Source organism: Bos grunniens, chromosome 1 (genome assembly GCF_055505025.1).
Source record: "Bos grunniens cultivar Pamir isolate PY7600 chromosome 1, Bosgru_T2T1.0, whole genome shotgun sequence".
Taxonomy (NCBI): domain Eukaryota; kingdom Metazoa; phylum Chordata; class Mammalia; order Artiodactyla; family Bovidae; genus Bos; species Bos grunniens.
The window spans coordinates 149,290,638-149,306,241 of record NC_141165.1 but is presented as its reverse complement, the minus strand read 5'-3'; positions in this window follow the sequence as shown (position 1 = coordinate 149,306,241).

Sequence of the window (15,604 nt, the reverse complement as noted above, 5' to 3'; positions counted from 1 at the left end):
AGACTTTATAAGCCAATAGACCCAGCCAGAGCTGCTGGGTCTCAGATGGTGGTAAATGTAGCCTATATGTCTCTAGCCTACCTTGAAAATGTCAGATGGGGGGACACCAAGTGACTCATGAATTTTTATACATCCCTGAATGCCCAGTACCTTTGTTAGGAAGAGACTTGCTGTCTAAATTGGGGGCACAAGTGACCTTTCCAACCACGAAAGACCCACTGTTCCAGTGGGCTCAACTACCTATTTACTCTTCCTCTCTGTAACCCCTCAAGATGAATGGAGGTTGCACAATCCCCTGGAAAGGAAACTGGATGGGTTAAACAGTCAAGAAAGTGAAAGTGAAGTTGCTCAGTCGTGTCCCACTCTTTGCGACCCCATGGGCCCTAACCTTCCAGGCTCTTCTGACCATGGGATTTTCCAGGCAAGAGTACTGGAGTGAGTTGCCATTTCTTTCTCCAGGGGATCTTCCTGACCCAGGATCGAACACAGGTCTCCGCATTGCAGGCAGACGCTTTAATGGCTGCGCTACCAGGGAAGGCTAAACAGTCAAGAGAGAGAGTTAGGCTCTGGGTACTGGGCATTCAGGGATGTATAAAGATTCATGAGTCACTTGGTGTCCCTCCATCTGACATTTTCAGGGTAGGCTAGAGACATATAGGCTACATTTACCACCATCTGAGACCCAGCAGATGCATGATGATGTATGGCAAAACAAATGCAATATTGTAAAGTTAAAAAAAATAATTAATAATAATAATAAATAAATTTAAAAAAAAGAAAAGAAAAGAGAGAGAGAGAGTTAACTCAACAATTCCTGAGGTCTGGGAGGAACACAACCCCAACCCCAAAGACTTGCAAAATAAGTCCTGCTGGTACTAGAACTCAAACCCGGTACAATTACGTCAGCACCCGCCTTGGGCCTGCCAGACCTTGCAAAGCCATTTACTCTTTATGTGACTGAAAAGGACAAGGTGGCTATGGGAGTGGTATCCCAGACTATGGGGACCTGGGGCAGACCACTGACTTATCTCTAATCAGCTGGACAATGTTGCCACTGGGTGGCTGGGATTCTTACAGGCAGTTGCTGCAGTTGCCTTACTGATCTAGGAGGCAACCAAGCTGACTTTGGGCCAAGATTTGTTCATAAAAGTCCCACATGAGGTCAAACTCTCCTGCGAGGGGACCCCCATAAATGGCTGTCAACATCCCAGATTACTCAATACCAGGGACTGTTATGTGAGAACCCCCATGTTACTACTGAGCCTTGTCAGGCCCTGAATCTGGCCACACTCTTTCTTGTGGGAGAAGGTGGGCCCTCACATGATTGCAAGGAAATATGCCAGCAGACCTGACTTGAGAGACCAGCCAGTCCCAGACCGGATTTGGTCTTGTACACCAATGGCTCCAGCCTGGTGAAACAAGGACAATGACTGTTGGGATATGCAATAGTCACGGAAGAAACCATCGTTGAGGCTAGCTCTCTGCCGTCACACCCGTCCACTCAACAGGCCAAACTATATGCTCTAATCCAGGCCCTCCAGCTGTCCAAAGGTAAGAAGACAAACATTGACACAGACTCCAGGTATGCTTTTGCCACAGGACAGGGCTCTGTATAAGGGAGAGGCCTTTGACAGCTAGTGAAAAGGATATTATTAATAAGGAAGATATTAAGACCCTATTAGATGCTGCCTGGGAACCAGAAAAGGTTGCAGTCATACACTGCTGAGGACGTCAAAAAGAGGATACCCCCCAGGCTCAGGGAACACCCTGGCAGATGAGACCACTAAACAAGCAGCTGAGGGCTTGGGGGTGACAAGTGAAGCCCTTATGAAAGCTCTCATATTGTCGGAGCTACCTGAGCTAATGCTAGACTCTCCAAAATACACTGAAGCCCAAAACCAATTAGCAAAGCAGAAGGGCCCATCAAGACTGAAAAGGGATGGTGGGAATTGCCAAGTGGCAAATTACTGGTACTACAGGAGTTGTCACCCACTCTGGTAAGCCAAACACACCAAGCAACCCATCTAGGCCATGATAAACAGAAAGAGGTAATTTGAAAATATTTTTTGGTTCCCCGCCTCTCTTCCCTATGCAGGACAAAATCTCAGAACTTCACTGCCTGATCAAAGGTCAATGTTGCCTCTGGCCACAGACAGAAGCCTCAAGGGATTTAGGTAAAAGGCATGCTGCCCTTTGAACACCTGGGAATGGACTTCACTGAAAGGAATCCTCACCCACACTACCATTACCTGCTGGGCATGGTATGTACATTCTAGGGATGCGTAGAAGCTTTTCCTACCCGGACTGAAAGAGCATCAGAAGTAACCCGGTGCCTGCTTAGGGAGATAGTTCCCAGATTTGGGTTTCCTACCAGCATTGGTTCCAATCATTCATTCCAATCCCAATAAAAGTGATGCATTCATTCAAATCCCAAAGAAAGTCAATGCCAAAGAATGCTCAAACTACTGTACAATTGCACTCATCTCATATGCTAGTTTTCCAAGCCAGGCTTCGGCACTACATGAACCGTGAACTTCCAGATGTTCAAGCTGGTTTAGAAAAGCCAAAGGAACCAGACATCAAATTGCCAACATCCGCTGGATCATCAAAAAAGCAAGAGACTTCCAGAAAAGCATCTATTTCTGCTTTACTGACTATTTCAAAGCCTTTGACTGTGTGGATCACACTAAACTGTGGAAAATTCTAAAAGAGATGGGAATACCAGACCACCTGACCTGCCTTTTGAGAAACCTATATGCAGGTCAGGAAGCAACAGTTTGAACTGGACATGGAACAACAGACCGGTTCCAAATAGGAAAAGGAGTACAGTCAAGGCTGTCTATTGTTACCCTGCTTATTTAACTTCGATGCAGAGTACATCATGAGAAATGCTGGGCTGAAAGAAGCACAAGCTGGAATCAAGATTGCCAGGAAAATATCAATAACCTCAGATACGCAGATGACACCACCATTATGGCAGAAAGTGAAGAGGAACTAAAAAGCCTCTTGATGAAACTGAAAGAGGAGAATGAAAAAGCTGGCTTAAAGCTCAACATTCAGAAGACGAAAATCATGGCATCTGGTCCCATCACCTCATGGGAAATAGATGGGGAAACAGTGGAAACAGTGTCAGACTTTATTTTTTTGGGCTCCAAAATCACTGCAGATGGTGATTGCAGCCATGAAGTTGGAAGACGCTTCCTCCTTGGAAGGAAAGTTATGACCCACTTAGATAGCATATTCAAAAGCAGAGACATTACTTTGCCAAAAAAGGTCCGTCTAGTCAAGGCTCTGGTTTTTCCAGTCGTCATGTATGGATGACATTCACAGTTGGACTGTGAAGATAGCTGAGCACCAAAGAATTGATGCTTTTGAACTGTGGTGTTGGAGAAGACTCTTGAGAGTCCCTTGGACTGCAAGGAGATGCAAGGAGTCCATCCTAAAGGAGATCAGTCCTGGGTGTTCATTGGAAGGACTGATGCTGAAGCTCCAATTCTTTGGCTACCTCATGTGAAGAGTTGACTCATTGGAAAAGACTATGATGCTGGGAGGGATTGGCGGCAGGAGAAGAAGGGGACGACAGAGGATGAGATGCCTGGATGGCATCACCGATTCAATGGGCATGAGTTTGAGTGAACTCCAGAAGTTGGTGATGGACAGGGAGGCCTGGCGTGATGCAATTCGTGGGGTGGCAAAGAATCAACATGACTGATGGACTGACCTGAACTGAACTGAACTGAACTGAACTGAACCAGCATTGGATCAGACAATGGCCTGGCTTTCGTAGCTGATTTAGTACAACAAGTAAGCAAAACTTACATCAAGTGGAAATTACATACAGCATATATGCTCTAGAGTCCAGAGATGGTGGAAGGAACCAACCAGACACTTAAGAGACTCTCCCAGTGGATCTTAGAGACTGACTGTTCCTGGGTGGACTTGTTTCTGACAGCTCTGCTCAGGATGACCCCACAGTCCCATGGCTCCTCTTCGTACATAATTGTGTATGGGAGGCCCCCTCCCATAATAAAACAGGTGTCAACAAATTTGTCTCAGGTAAAGGCATCCGGTCCCATCACTTCATGGGAAATAGATGGGGAAACAGTGGAAACAGTGTCAGACTTTATTTTTCTGGGCTCCAAAATCACTGCAGATGGTGACTGCAGCCATGAAATTAAAAGACGCTTACTCCTTGGAAGGAAAGTTATGACCAACCTAGATAGTGTATTCAAAAGCAGAGACATTACTTTGCCAACAAAGGTCCGTCTAGTCAAGGCTATGGTTTTTCCTGTGGTCATGTATGGATGTGAGAGTTGGACTGTGAAGAAGGCTGAGCGCCGAAGAATTGATGCTTTTGAACTGTGGTGTTGGAGAAGACTCTTGAGAGTCCCTTGGACTGCAAGGAGATCCAACCAGTCCATTGTGAAGGAGATCAGCCCTGGGATTTCTTTGGAAGGAATGATGCTAAAGCTGAAACTCCAGTACTTTTGCCACCTCATGCGAAGAAGTGCCTCACTGGAAAAGACTCTGATGCTGGCAGGGATTGGGGGCAGGAGGAGAAGGGGACGACAGAGGACGAGATGGCTGGATGGCATATCTGACTCGATGGACGTGAGTCTGAGTGAACTCCGGGAGTTGGTGATGGACAGGGAGGCCTGGCGTGTCGCGATTCATGGGGTTGCAAAAAGTCAGACACGACTGATCTGATCTGATCTCATATGAAGGGGAGATGATATTTCACAGCAGATGAAACAACTGGGTAAGGTAATAAATCAGGTAACTAAGTTTGTACAAGAAAGGGTGCCATTCCCCCTCGGGGAACAGATTCACGAAATTGTGCCCGGGGATCAGGTGAGGTCAAGGACCGGAAACACGACTCCTTGGCCCCTGGAAGGGTCCGTATACTGTTGTTCTATCTATGGGGTTGCTCAGAGTAGGACACGACTGAACTTTTACTTTTCACCTTCATGCATTAGAGAAGGAAATGGCAACCTAGTCCAGTGTTCTTGCCTGGAGAACCCCAGGGACGGGGGAGTGTGGTGGGCTGCTGTGTATGGGGTCGCATAGAGTCGGACACGACTGAAGCGACTTAGCAGCAGCAGCAGCAGCAACCAGCCCTACTGCAGTTAAAGTTGCAGGTGTCACTCCCTGGGTCCACCACATGAGGCCGAGGAGAGCATACCACGCAGACCTGGAGGACACCGAGTGGACTACACAAAAGGACCCCACTGATCCCTGTGAAACCAAGATCATCTTAAAGAAGAAACAGAGATGAAGCTCTACAATCAACTGCTGCTACTTGCTGGTATCATCTTGAAACTAACCATAGTTTCAGTACAAAGAGGGACCTGTGCTATAATCAAAATTGAGTGTTGTGTATATATTCCTGATTTATCTGGCTATATATCAGCCACCCTAGATGACATGAAAGGTCAGATAAAAGTTATGTCTGATGACAATCTTCCTTTTTGGACTTCCGTCCTATCTTGGGTGAAGGGTGATTGGTGGAAAACTGTATTTACCATTGTTATAGTTGCCTTGATAGTTCTGCTTTGTGGACCCTTTATTTTACAATGTATTATGAACTTTGTAACCCAAAGGTTGATGTCGTTCTCCCAAATTGGAGGTCGGAGAGTCAGGGTGCAATATATCCCTATGAATGATGCTCATACTATGAGATAAGAGCATCAAGAGTGGGGAATGAAGGAGGAAACAGACAGAACCGGCTCCATCTTGAAAGCAGGACTCCATCTTGGGCCTGCCTGTGGACTTTGAGCTATATGCCCAGTATCTATGGAAACGACATACCAATTGGGAAACCAGCCCCCCTGGATGGAAGAGCCCCAAGGCTCGTACTTAGACTCTCTGTTGCCTAAAAGAATACCCTAATTATCTGTGTAACCGAATAGAATCATAAATTCTATTATGCTTATTGGGGTACGACCATAGGCCTATTGATAATTGTCCACTGTTAACTACCTAGGCTTAAGGCCTATGGATCACGGGTTAACTTTGATTGTATGTTTCTTTTCCTTTGTTCGAACTAGTTTCAGGGAATTTAGGGAAGTGGGTTTGGGCACGTACACTTAGGGTAAAAGTTTTCAGAAAAACTGGTCAGGGTCCTTGGCTAAAGTCGACTCTGCCTTGGGCCCACCTGTGTAAGAAACTGTACTCCACTCTATGCATTGTCCTTCTGAATGAATTTGTTTCCCAGAACGCGTGGCTACAACATTCTTGGTGCCAGCAATGTAATATTTATTCACTCCCACTTGTTTTTCTCTTGGCCCATTTCTTTTGTATATTCTCATAAAATGACATTGGATTTGAAGACTCTGTTTTTTCAGTGTTGGAAGCCACAGGCTTCCTTGGTGGGTGAGGTAGAAAAAAAAATCTGTTTGCAAAGTTGGAGACCTAGTTCGATCCCTAGTTTGGGAAAATCCCCGAGTGAAGCGAATAGCTATGCACTCTCATATTCTTGGGGCTTTACTGGTGGCACAGAAGTTAAAAACCTTCCTGCAATATGGGAGACCTGGGATCAATCCCTGGGTCAGGAAGATTCTCCTGGTGAAGGGAATGGCTACCCACTCCAGTATTCTAGCTGGAGAATTCCTTGGACAGAGGAGACTGGCAGACAACAGTCCAAGGGGTAAGAAAAAGTTGGAAATGACAAAGCAACTGGCACTTTTTTAATATATGTATAGTAAAAGGGCTGATGATTCACCACCTATGGACACTGTACAAATTAATCTTCACCACATAAAATAGATGCTAAGTTTTACTCTGTTATAACTTTGTTTATATAAAATTATATAAATCTGAATTATGATGAATTGGGTCACAATGCTTTTCAGGTCTACTATATCCTTCTACTTCTCTGTTTAGCTGGACTTCCCTCGTGGTTTAGGTGGCAAGGAGTCTGCCTGCAATGCAAGAGAGACCCAGGCTTGATTCCTGGGTTGGAAAGATTCCCTGGAAAAGGAAATGGCAACCTACTGCAATATTCTTGTCTGGAGAATTCCATGGATAGAGGAGCCTGATGGGCTATAGCCCATGGGGTGGCAAGTGTCAGAAATGACTGAGCGACTTCTTTTCTCTGTATATCCATTCTATTAATTTTTTAGAGTTTGATATTGAATCTCCAACTAAAAATCTTAATTTGTCTACTTAAAAAGTAGTTGCAATATATAGTGGAACTACATATAACCTTGTTCTGTATTTTCCAAGTCTCCTATAAATGTGTTATTGTATTTTAAAAATAAAAATTCAAAGCCTTTTTAAAAGCATTTAGAATTGAAACAACTCTGTATCATTCTTCCTTTGATATTAGAAATAAAGATTCTAGACTAAGATGAATTTCCTCGCTGCCCCCACCCCCTCCTATTAATTATTATTTTTTCAAAAATTTCCATTTCCAACCACTAGATGTCATACAGAGACCATGAAGTAGAATACCTTGGCCTTCTTCCACATTACTCATTACCAATTTCCTCAGCTTCAAGATTTAAGGTGGTTTGGGAAAATTTAGGCACTGGGCATTAGAGATGCAGGTCAGTGCAATTTTTTTCATGGGATGCATGCACAGACTTTAAGTCAATACCATATAGAATGTAAAGTGCTACCTCATTCACTGTAAAGCATTTTTTCAGGAATCTGGAAAATTAATGAAATGCGTCTATGAGAAGGATTCCACAGCCTTCTTCAAGCAGTAGTCTTGTACTTTACCCTGGGAGGGGAAACCTGGAATTCAAACAACTGGAAAGAAAATATCATATACTAGGAAAAAAATCAAAGGATTTGGACTCAGGAAGCTTTTGGATTAAATACTAGCTTGGCAATATGCTAATTGAGTAAATCTGGTACAACACTTAACTTCTGTGAGTATCAGTTCTCTGGTCTGTACAGTGAAAATAATACCTAACAAACAGGAATTGTGACAATCTAATAAAACCCTATATGTCTATCATTTAGAAGAGTTCTTGTCATGTTGTTAGTGCTCAATAAATCTTACCCATAGTTTAGATGGAGTGTCTTTTCAAAATTAAAATATAATGAAAATATATTATAATAAAATGATAACATTTTAAACCTGTATGGGAACTTATAGTTTAGAAAAGAAGGGGCAAGGATGGTTCACAGATGAAGTGAGTCGTGAATTCAATCTCAGAGGATGGATAGGCGATCCATTGAAAGAGGAAGGAGATTCCAGGCGATGAGCGTAATAAGGCTTTGGTTGAGGAGAAGTGACTTTTTTTTTTTTTTTTTTAATAAATAACAAGGTGTTTGCTGTGCCTGAAATGGGAGTAGATGTTAAAGAATTTGCCTGCAGTGCAGGGGACCCCGGTTCGATTCCTGGGTCAGGAAGATCCCTTGGAAAAGGGATAGGCTACACACTCCAGTATTCTTGGGCTTCCCTGGTGGCTCAGATGGTAAACAATCTGCCTGCAATACCAGAGACCTTAGTTCCCTCCCTCGGTTAGGAAGATCCCCTGGAGGAGGACATGGCAACCCACTCCAGTATTTTGCCTGGAGAATCCCCATGGACAGAGGAGCCAGGCCGGCTGCATTCCATGGGGTCGCAGAGTCGAACATGAATGAGCTACTAAGCACAGCACAGCACAGTGAGTGAGTAATGCATGTGTGGGTATGAGAATAGGAAGTTTTCATCAGATAGGAGGAAAAATTATAAAGTTTTATGTAGCCCAAGGTTTTTTGTTTGTTTGCTTCTGGCTGCCCTTTAAGTCTTGAGGTACTTTAGTTCCACAAGGAGAGATCTATGCCCCCTGCAGAGAAAGCTCAGATTCTTAACCACTGGACCACCAAGAAAGTCCCTATTGTAAGCCATTTTAAGGAATCTAGATTTTTCTTTTCCTTTTTATATTCAGCAGTGTATTTTGGAAGAATTGAAAATTAATGAGTCACAGAATTAGATTCACACTTAATAAAGATATCCTTGTGTTCAGTGTGTAAGTTGTGTTTGAGGGGTCTAACATTAATTAGTTGCAGCAATGGTTTAGGGTCTACAAGGAGGAAATGTCCATGTGATATAAATGGAGTGAATTTGGAAGATTCAGATGGATCAAAGGTTATGGAAAGTGAAGAGAAGAATTTGACTCAGAGTTCAAGGTTTGGGCTTGGGGAGGAAGTGAGAGAAATATTAACTGAGATGGTGATAAAAGGAGACTCTACCAGTTTAAAGGTGAGGACATGGGATGACTTGCTCCATGATGTAACTGTCAATATGTGTCTGGATTGCAGAAGAGAGTTATAGGTCTGATAAGTGAGAGCTGAAGCCACTGGAGAAGATTAGGTTGCTCAAAAAGATGGCTTTAGATGGAAAATAACATGTGGTTTTAGGCACAGAAACAGTTTAGAAATAAGCTAGTGAGAGAAGAGAAAGCGTCTGCAAAGAAAACTGAGTGTATAAGCAAAAAGAGAATTTCAAGATTAATTCTTGCTTGTTTAGAATTCAAAATGCCTGCATTAGTGGGAAGGGAGAGAAAGAAGATAGGATAAAGGGGAAATTGACCAATAAAAATTCCCCAAGAGGCGAAAGGAGATGAGATCCAAACCGAGACAGAGCTGATTGGCAAGATAAAGGATCCCTCCTAACATATAATTTAAAATATAAACAATAATAAACCAAAATAAGTGTAAGGAAGGCCAGTGAAGTTTGTGGAAAGAAAAAAAAAAAATCCCACCCACCATCCCACAGAACAAATTTTGAGTCAAGAGACAATTTATAAAATAGAAATCATGACCTTTTTTACTAAGAATCATACTAGGCATAAAAAGCTCTCTGTAGTACATGAGATATACAAATATATATATGCATATATTTATATCTTACATATATATAATATATCACACTTATAAATATGTTATATACATATATGTAATGTATGTATGTAATACGCTATATATAACTATTTTGAAAAATAAAATCATAAAGAATTTCTCCTTTTATATATTCTTGCACATATCCATAAATTCTGCATTCAGTTATTAGGAAATGGCCCATTTTCCTCAAACACTGTACCATGTGACCTACATAATCAATTTGAAAAAGTTGGATTAATCTTTTTTACAAAGAAAATTAAAAGTAATTTTTATGCTAAAATTATTTGAATCTTGATTTAAAAATAATATTGAGATTATGGATCTAGAAAACTGTATTAAATGTCAAAAATGGTCTTTAGGTAATATGCTCTTGTCATTTAATAGTGCACTAAAATATGAAGGACTTAAATTCATTTCATATTTTAATGCATTTAATATAAGTAACTTGTAATTTGTGATATACCATGTAAAGGGCAGGACAAGGAATTTTTAAGTGTAAAAAAGAAAACCACCAAGAAAATTAATACATTAGTAATAAAGACAGATACTGAGGTATGTCAGTTACTTTAAAGTCTTCAAACTTTCTTGGTTTTCAATATGCTTTCCAAAACATAAACACATTTGATAGGTTTTGTGATTCATTGAAGTTACTGGACTATTTGAGAGAATTGTTTACAATGAGCACATTGACCACACATTTCTTAGCAATCTCTACTTTCTCTAAAGTATATGTTTGCACCTTAAATTCCTGTTAATAAGGATTTTGGTGACCACTTCTTAAACAGTAAGAGGAAAAGAAGGCAGAAAAAACTGATTTTATTTCTACTCAGAGCACGATTGCAAATATGCACACCCCAACTACGTAATTCTGTACACAAGGATCTCATTGTTTATTTTCATAGTTGCTGCTTTATTTAAAATTTTGTCTCTAAAGTTTATATTTGGTAAGACCATTAATGAAAATAAGCTGGTTTATATTTTTCTTATTCCAAGGTGTGCATGTGTATGTGTATGTTTTAATTTCTTGTGGTTTATCCAGATGAGGGTATCAGTCTTAGAGACACGGCAACTCACGTAGAGTGTTTATATACAGTGGGGTCGGGAAGATCAACCACGTCCAAATTCTATTTAGATCAGTTTCACCTTGGTACTGTTTAAACTGTATGACTCTTCTCAGTTTTTCTATTCCCCCTTTTCTCCTGCACTTTTGCTCAGAAAAGCATTAAGTTCAACTCAGGTGTATTTATTAGTAAAATGCTTCAATTTCAAGTTTTTAAAAGTCATTGGAAGCAGAGCACATGTCCTTATAAATTTCCACAATAAAACATTCACTTTCATGAGTTATGTGTATCTAGATGGTAGTGTTATTGTTAGGAGGAAAAAAAAAAAAGAGAACATTTGGTAACTATGGCAACAGAGATGTTTCAAAAGAAATATGAACTCTTTTTCCTTGAAGAAATTAGATATTTTCCTTGACTGGTATGTAGGGATCCAAGTCTAGAGAACGAATATCATTGTTTTTAGGTTTACTATTTTAGTCTTTTTTCTTTTCCTTTGCAAGTTGTTCCCCAGTCACATCTGACAAAATAAAGGATTTAATTTGAGGCTGCAGAAACAAAATAGCTGTTGAAATTTGCCAACATCTAGCCCACATGAGAGTAAGCAATCATAGTAGATTCCCATTTATCTAAAATTTAAGTAATGGTACTGCTCAAAAAATGATTTAATTTTTATTTCTCTAAAAGATACACAGAGAAGAAGCATTCTTATTACCAAGATTAATTGCAAAAGTCACTTCTGGTGTAAGTCACTACCTAATGGTTCAACCTAAGTCCCAAGTCAATAGTTTTGAACAATTTACTGTTTTCACTACAAAGATCCAGAGATATTGTATGACTATGAATTTCCTGAATCTCACTTTTTTTTGTACATATTTTTAGGGTTGAATGTGCATTATTCATATATAAAGTCTTTTAAAATGATGATAATATGTATGGTATGCTTCTAGCCATCAATGTGTAAAAGAGACCTCATTGTGAGCTCATGCAGGAGACAAACACACTAATGTGTAGGAGTGCAGGGTAGTGCTAGCATAAAAGGAGAACTTAAATAAGACAAGAGAATAAAACTTGAGTAAAAATGAGTCAGAAATAGGACAAAAACATTCCATCAGTGTACAATAAGGCATCAAATTTTACTGTGCCTCTGAATAAGACCCAGAGTTAGTAAATGTATCTACATACAGTCTGACAGTAGTTAATTTAAAAGTAACTTAAAGTAATTTAAAAGTAAAAGGCAGAAACTGGGGTTGTTATACCAGTAATTTTGTGGGATTTCAATGACTTATTTTAGGATTTGATTTTTAAACATTTCAAAAAATCAGTAAACATTGAATCCATCAGAATATTCAATTGACACAAAACATTCATTTTCTACTCATTTTAGATTAACTAAATTTTATATTATTTGTATATAGGTATAAATCCTTGAACATATTCACAAACATTTACAAAGGTAAACCACTCTCTAAGCATAGCTTCTGCTTTCAGGGAAGTAAGTACAAGTGTTTACTTTCATGTGTCTTCCAAACGTAGTTTGCTTTTCCTTCCTCTGAATTCTACCCATCCTCCTTTTTGCAATAACAGTTATATCAGAACCATCTTCATTTATCTGGAGACTGTTTTTGTTGGAGGAGGTCATCAAGAAGATGTGACCACTGGTTGGCCCGTGAGATGGAGCCAGGCTATCAGAGAGTATTTACTCCCTCCCATTGTCCTTGGAATAAATGTCTCAGCAGCTATTTCAAGGACACAACCTTGAGAGAGCAATGTGTTGTTCAAACCATCTGAACTGGCACTCAGTTAAAGACTCCACACAAACTTTAAGATTCTAGCCGATGGGTACAAAGAACTGCTTATTAAGCCTGCCATTACCAATCGAGAGTGGTCTTTTGGTGTCTGTCCTCCAGGCATGGAGGCCTGTTCCAAGTTTCATGTGAGGAACTCCCAAGACTGAAAACCAACACTCCTATAAATCCAAGTAATAATTTTTAATAATTATGCTTTTAAGAATCTACTATGTCAGACGATGCTTTAAGGGCTTTCTCTCTATCATCTCATTTAACTTCTCAATGATACTATGATGAATCATTATCTACATTTTAGAAATAAAGAAACTGAAGAAAAAATAGTTCATGTGAATTTCCCAGCACAGAGGTTGTAACAGACTGAGATAGCATTTGAGAATTCCAGCTTCTAATTGCAGAGTTGGTACTCTTACATAGTTAAATTCTCACTGGAAGTGAAGGAAGATTGCTCTTATACATTCAACTCTAGCTGTATAACTGATGGAGTAAGCCAGATAAAATGACTGAATTTCCCATGGCTGATTCATGTCAATGTATGGCAAAAACCACTACAATATTGTAAAGTAATTATCCTCCAATTAAAATAGATAAATAAATTTAAATTTTAAGAGATGACTGAATTTGATAATAATTATAATTTGCGACTGAACATTCAGTTTAATATAGCCATATAAAGACATTTTTTACCTTCTAATGAAATAGTTAAGCAATAATATATTAATTCTACTGTCAACTTAAGGGTTACATAACTAGGAGGAATATTTGGTGATGGTTAAGGTTGATGATATATTTATGAAATAAAAATCACATACACAATTCTAAGTATTAATGTAAATGCTCATTTGATCAGTTTCAGTATCTGAATATGGATATATTCACAGCCTGAAGATAATTATTTTCTTTACATTGAATGTAGAAAAATAATAAATGACCTGAAGAAAGAAACTTTAAAAATCCCTTTACTGTTTATGTATGTCACAGAAGGAAAATTACTTTAAGATAAACTTTATTTTTAGAATACACTTAAAGTTACAGAAAAATTGTGAAGATAGATACAAAAGTTTCCCATAAACTCCACACTCAGTTTCTTCTATTATTAACAGCTATTTAAGGTCTTCTGTTTTTCCATATAAGCTAGAATCTATTGATATCTACAAATGGCTTTCTGGGATTTTGATTAATATTGCATTGAACCTACACATCAAACAGGGAAGAATTAACATCTTAAAAATATTGATCTTTCCAAAACGTGAACATTGAATATTTTATGATTTATTTGGATTTTTTTATTTCTTTGACCAGAATCTTGTCGTTTTTCACATATAGACTCTGTACCTCTTGGTTAGATTTACACCTAAGTGTTTCTTCTTTCTTATGCTATTGTAAATAGAATTTTTTTTAATTTAAATTGCCTCTAATTGTTCTTTGCTGAAATTCATAAAAGCAACTAAAATAAGAGATACTGGTCTTTAGTTTTTCCTTTCTATAATATCTTTATCTGCTTTTAGTATTAGGCTTCACAGAATGAGTTAAAAAGTGTTACCTCTGCTTTTACTTTCTGAAAGAAATTGTGGATAATTGGTACTGTTTCTGTTTTTAAAGATTTAGTAGAATTCACTATCGAAACCATCTAGGTCTTGGGTTTCCTTAATTAGGGTTAATAGTTATGAATCCCATTTATTTTATAAATATAGGATGGTACAGTCCAAAATATGTCTTATGAAGCTAAAATCAAGGTGGAAGCAGAAGTGAATTTCTTCTAGAAGTTCTGTGTAAAAACACAGCTACTAGAGGCTGTCTGTATTCCTTGGCTCATCGACATGTCAAGCCAACCCTGTTTCCTTTATCACAGCTCCTTCCTATGATTCTTGTCTACATCTTTCCCTCATAAGGGCCTTTGAAATTATACTTATCCTGCAGGGTTAATCCAGAATAGTGATCCCATTTAGAGACCCTTAATCCAATGTGCAAAGTCTGTTTTGCTTGTTAGGTAACATATTAATTAGTTAAGAGGATAAGGATATACTTAATCATAGTCTTTCTTCTGGAACTCATATATTCATATCACACATGTTAAATGCACTTATTCCATCCAAATATTTTTCAAAGTTTCAACAAAATACATAATCAATTTAAGACTCAAAAACCTCATCTAGATCTCATCAGCTCAACAGTTTCAAATTTCATCATCTAAATCATTTAAATCATGTGTGAATTAGACTTTGAGTATGATCCATTCTGGGGCAAAATTCTTCTCCATTGGTACATCAGTGAAATCAGAAAATATGTTATTTACTACCAAATACAATGATGGAACAACCATCAAGTACAGGCATCTTCTCTGAGAAATGGAGAAAACTGAAAGAAAATGGAGTCACTAGTCTAAAGACATTTAAAAATCCAGGTAGGAAAGTAACATCAGATTTCATGACTTGGGAATAAATCTCTGTGGCATCATGGCCTTGCTTGCTAGGATCATGGCTCCAAATTCTGTCCGCTAGGCTCAGATTTCCACTCTTAGAATCATCTTTGTTTTTCTTTTTTTATAAAAATTAAAACATGTGTGCAGAGTTATCAACCTGTTTTCTACCTCTAGAAATGTGGGGATTCCAAAGCCTTCTCTAAACTTCATTCTTTCTGTCTCTTTTAGGCCAAGATGTCAATGTTTCTGGTGGATTAAAATTATCAAGAACCTTGTGGATCTTGTGGATCTCCTAGATAGGGAGTGAGGATTTATTGGACAAGAGGCTTCTGTAAAGATCTTTTCTAGGTAATCTCATTTCTAACTTCTACTGAGACGGTTGACTGTAACTAGGAGTCACAGGCTAAATCTTTCCAAAGCAATTTCTGTGAAATAGAATGCTCTGAACTTTTAATTTTTCCAAGGTAATAGAAAAATGT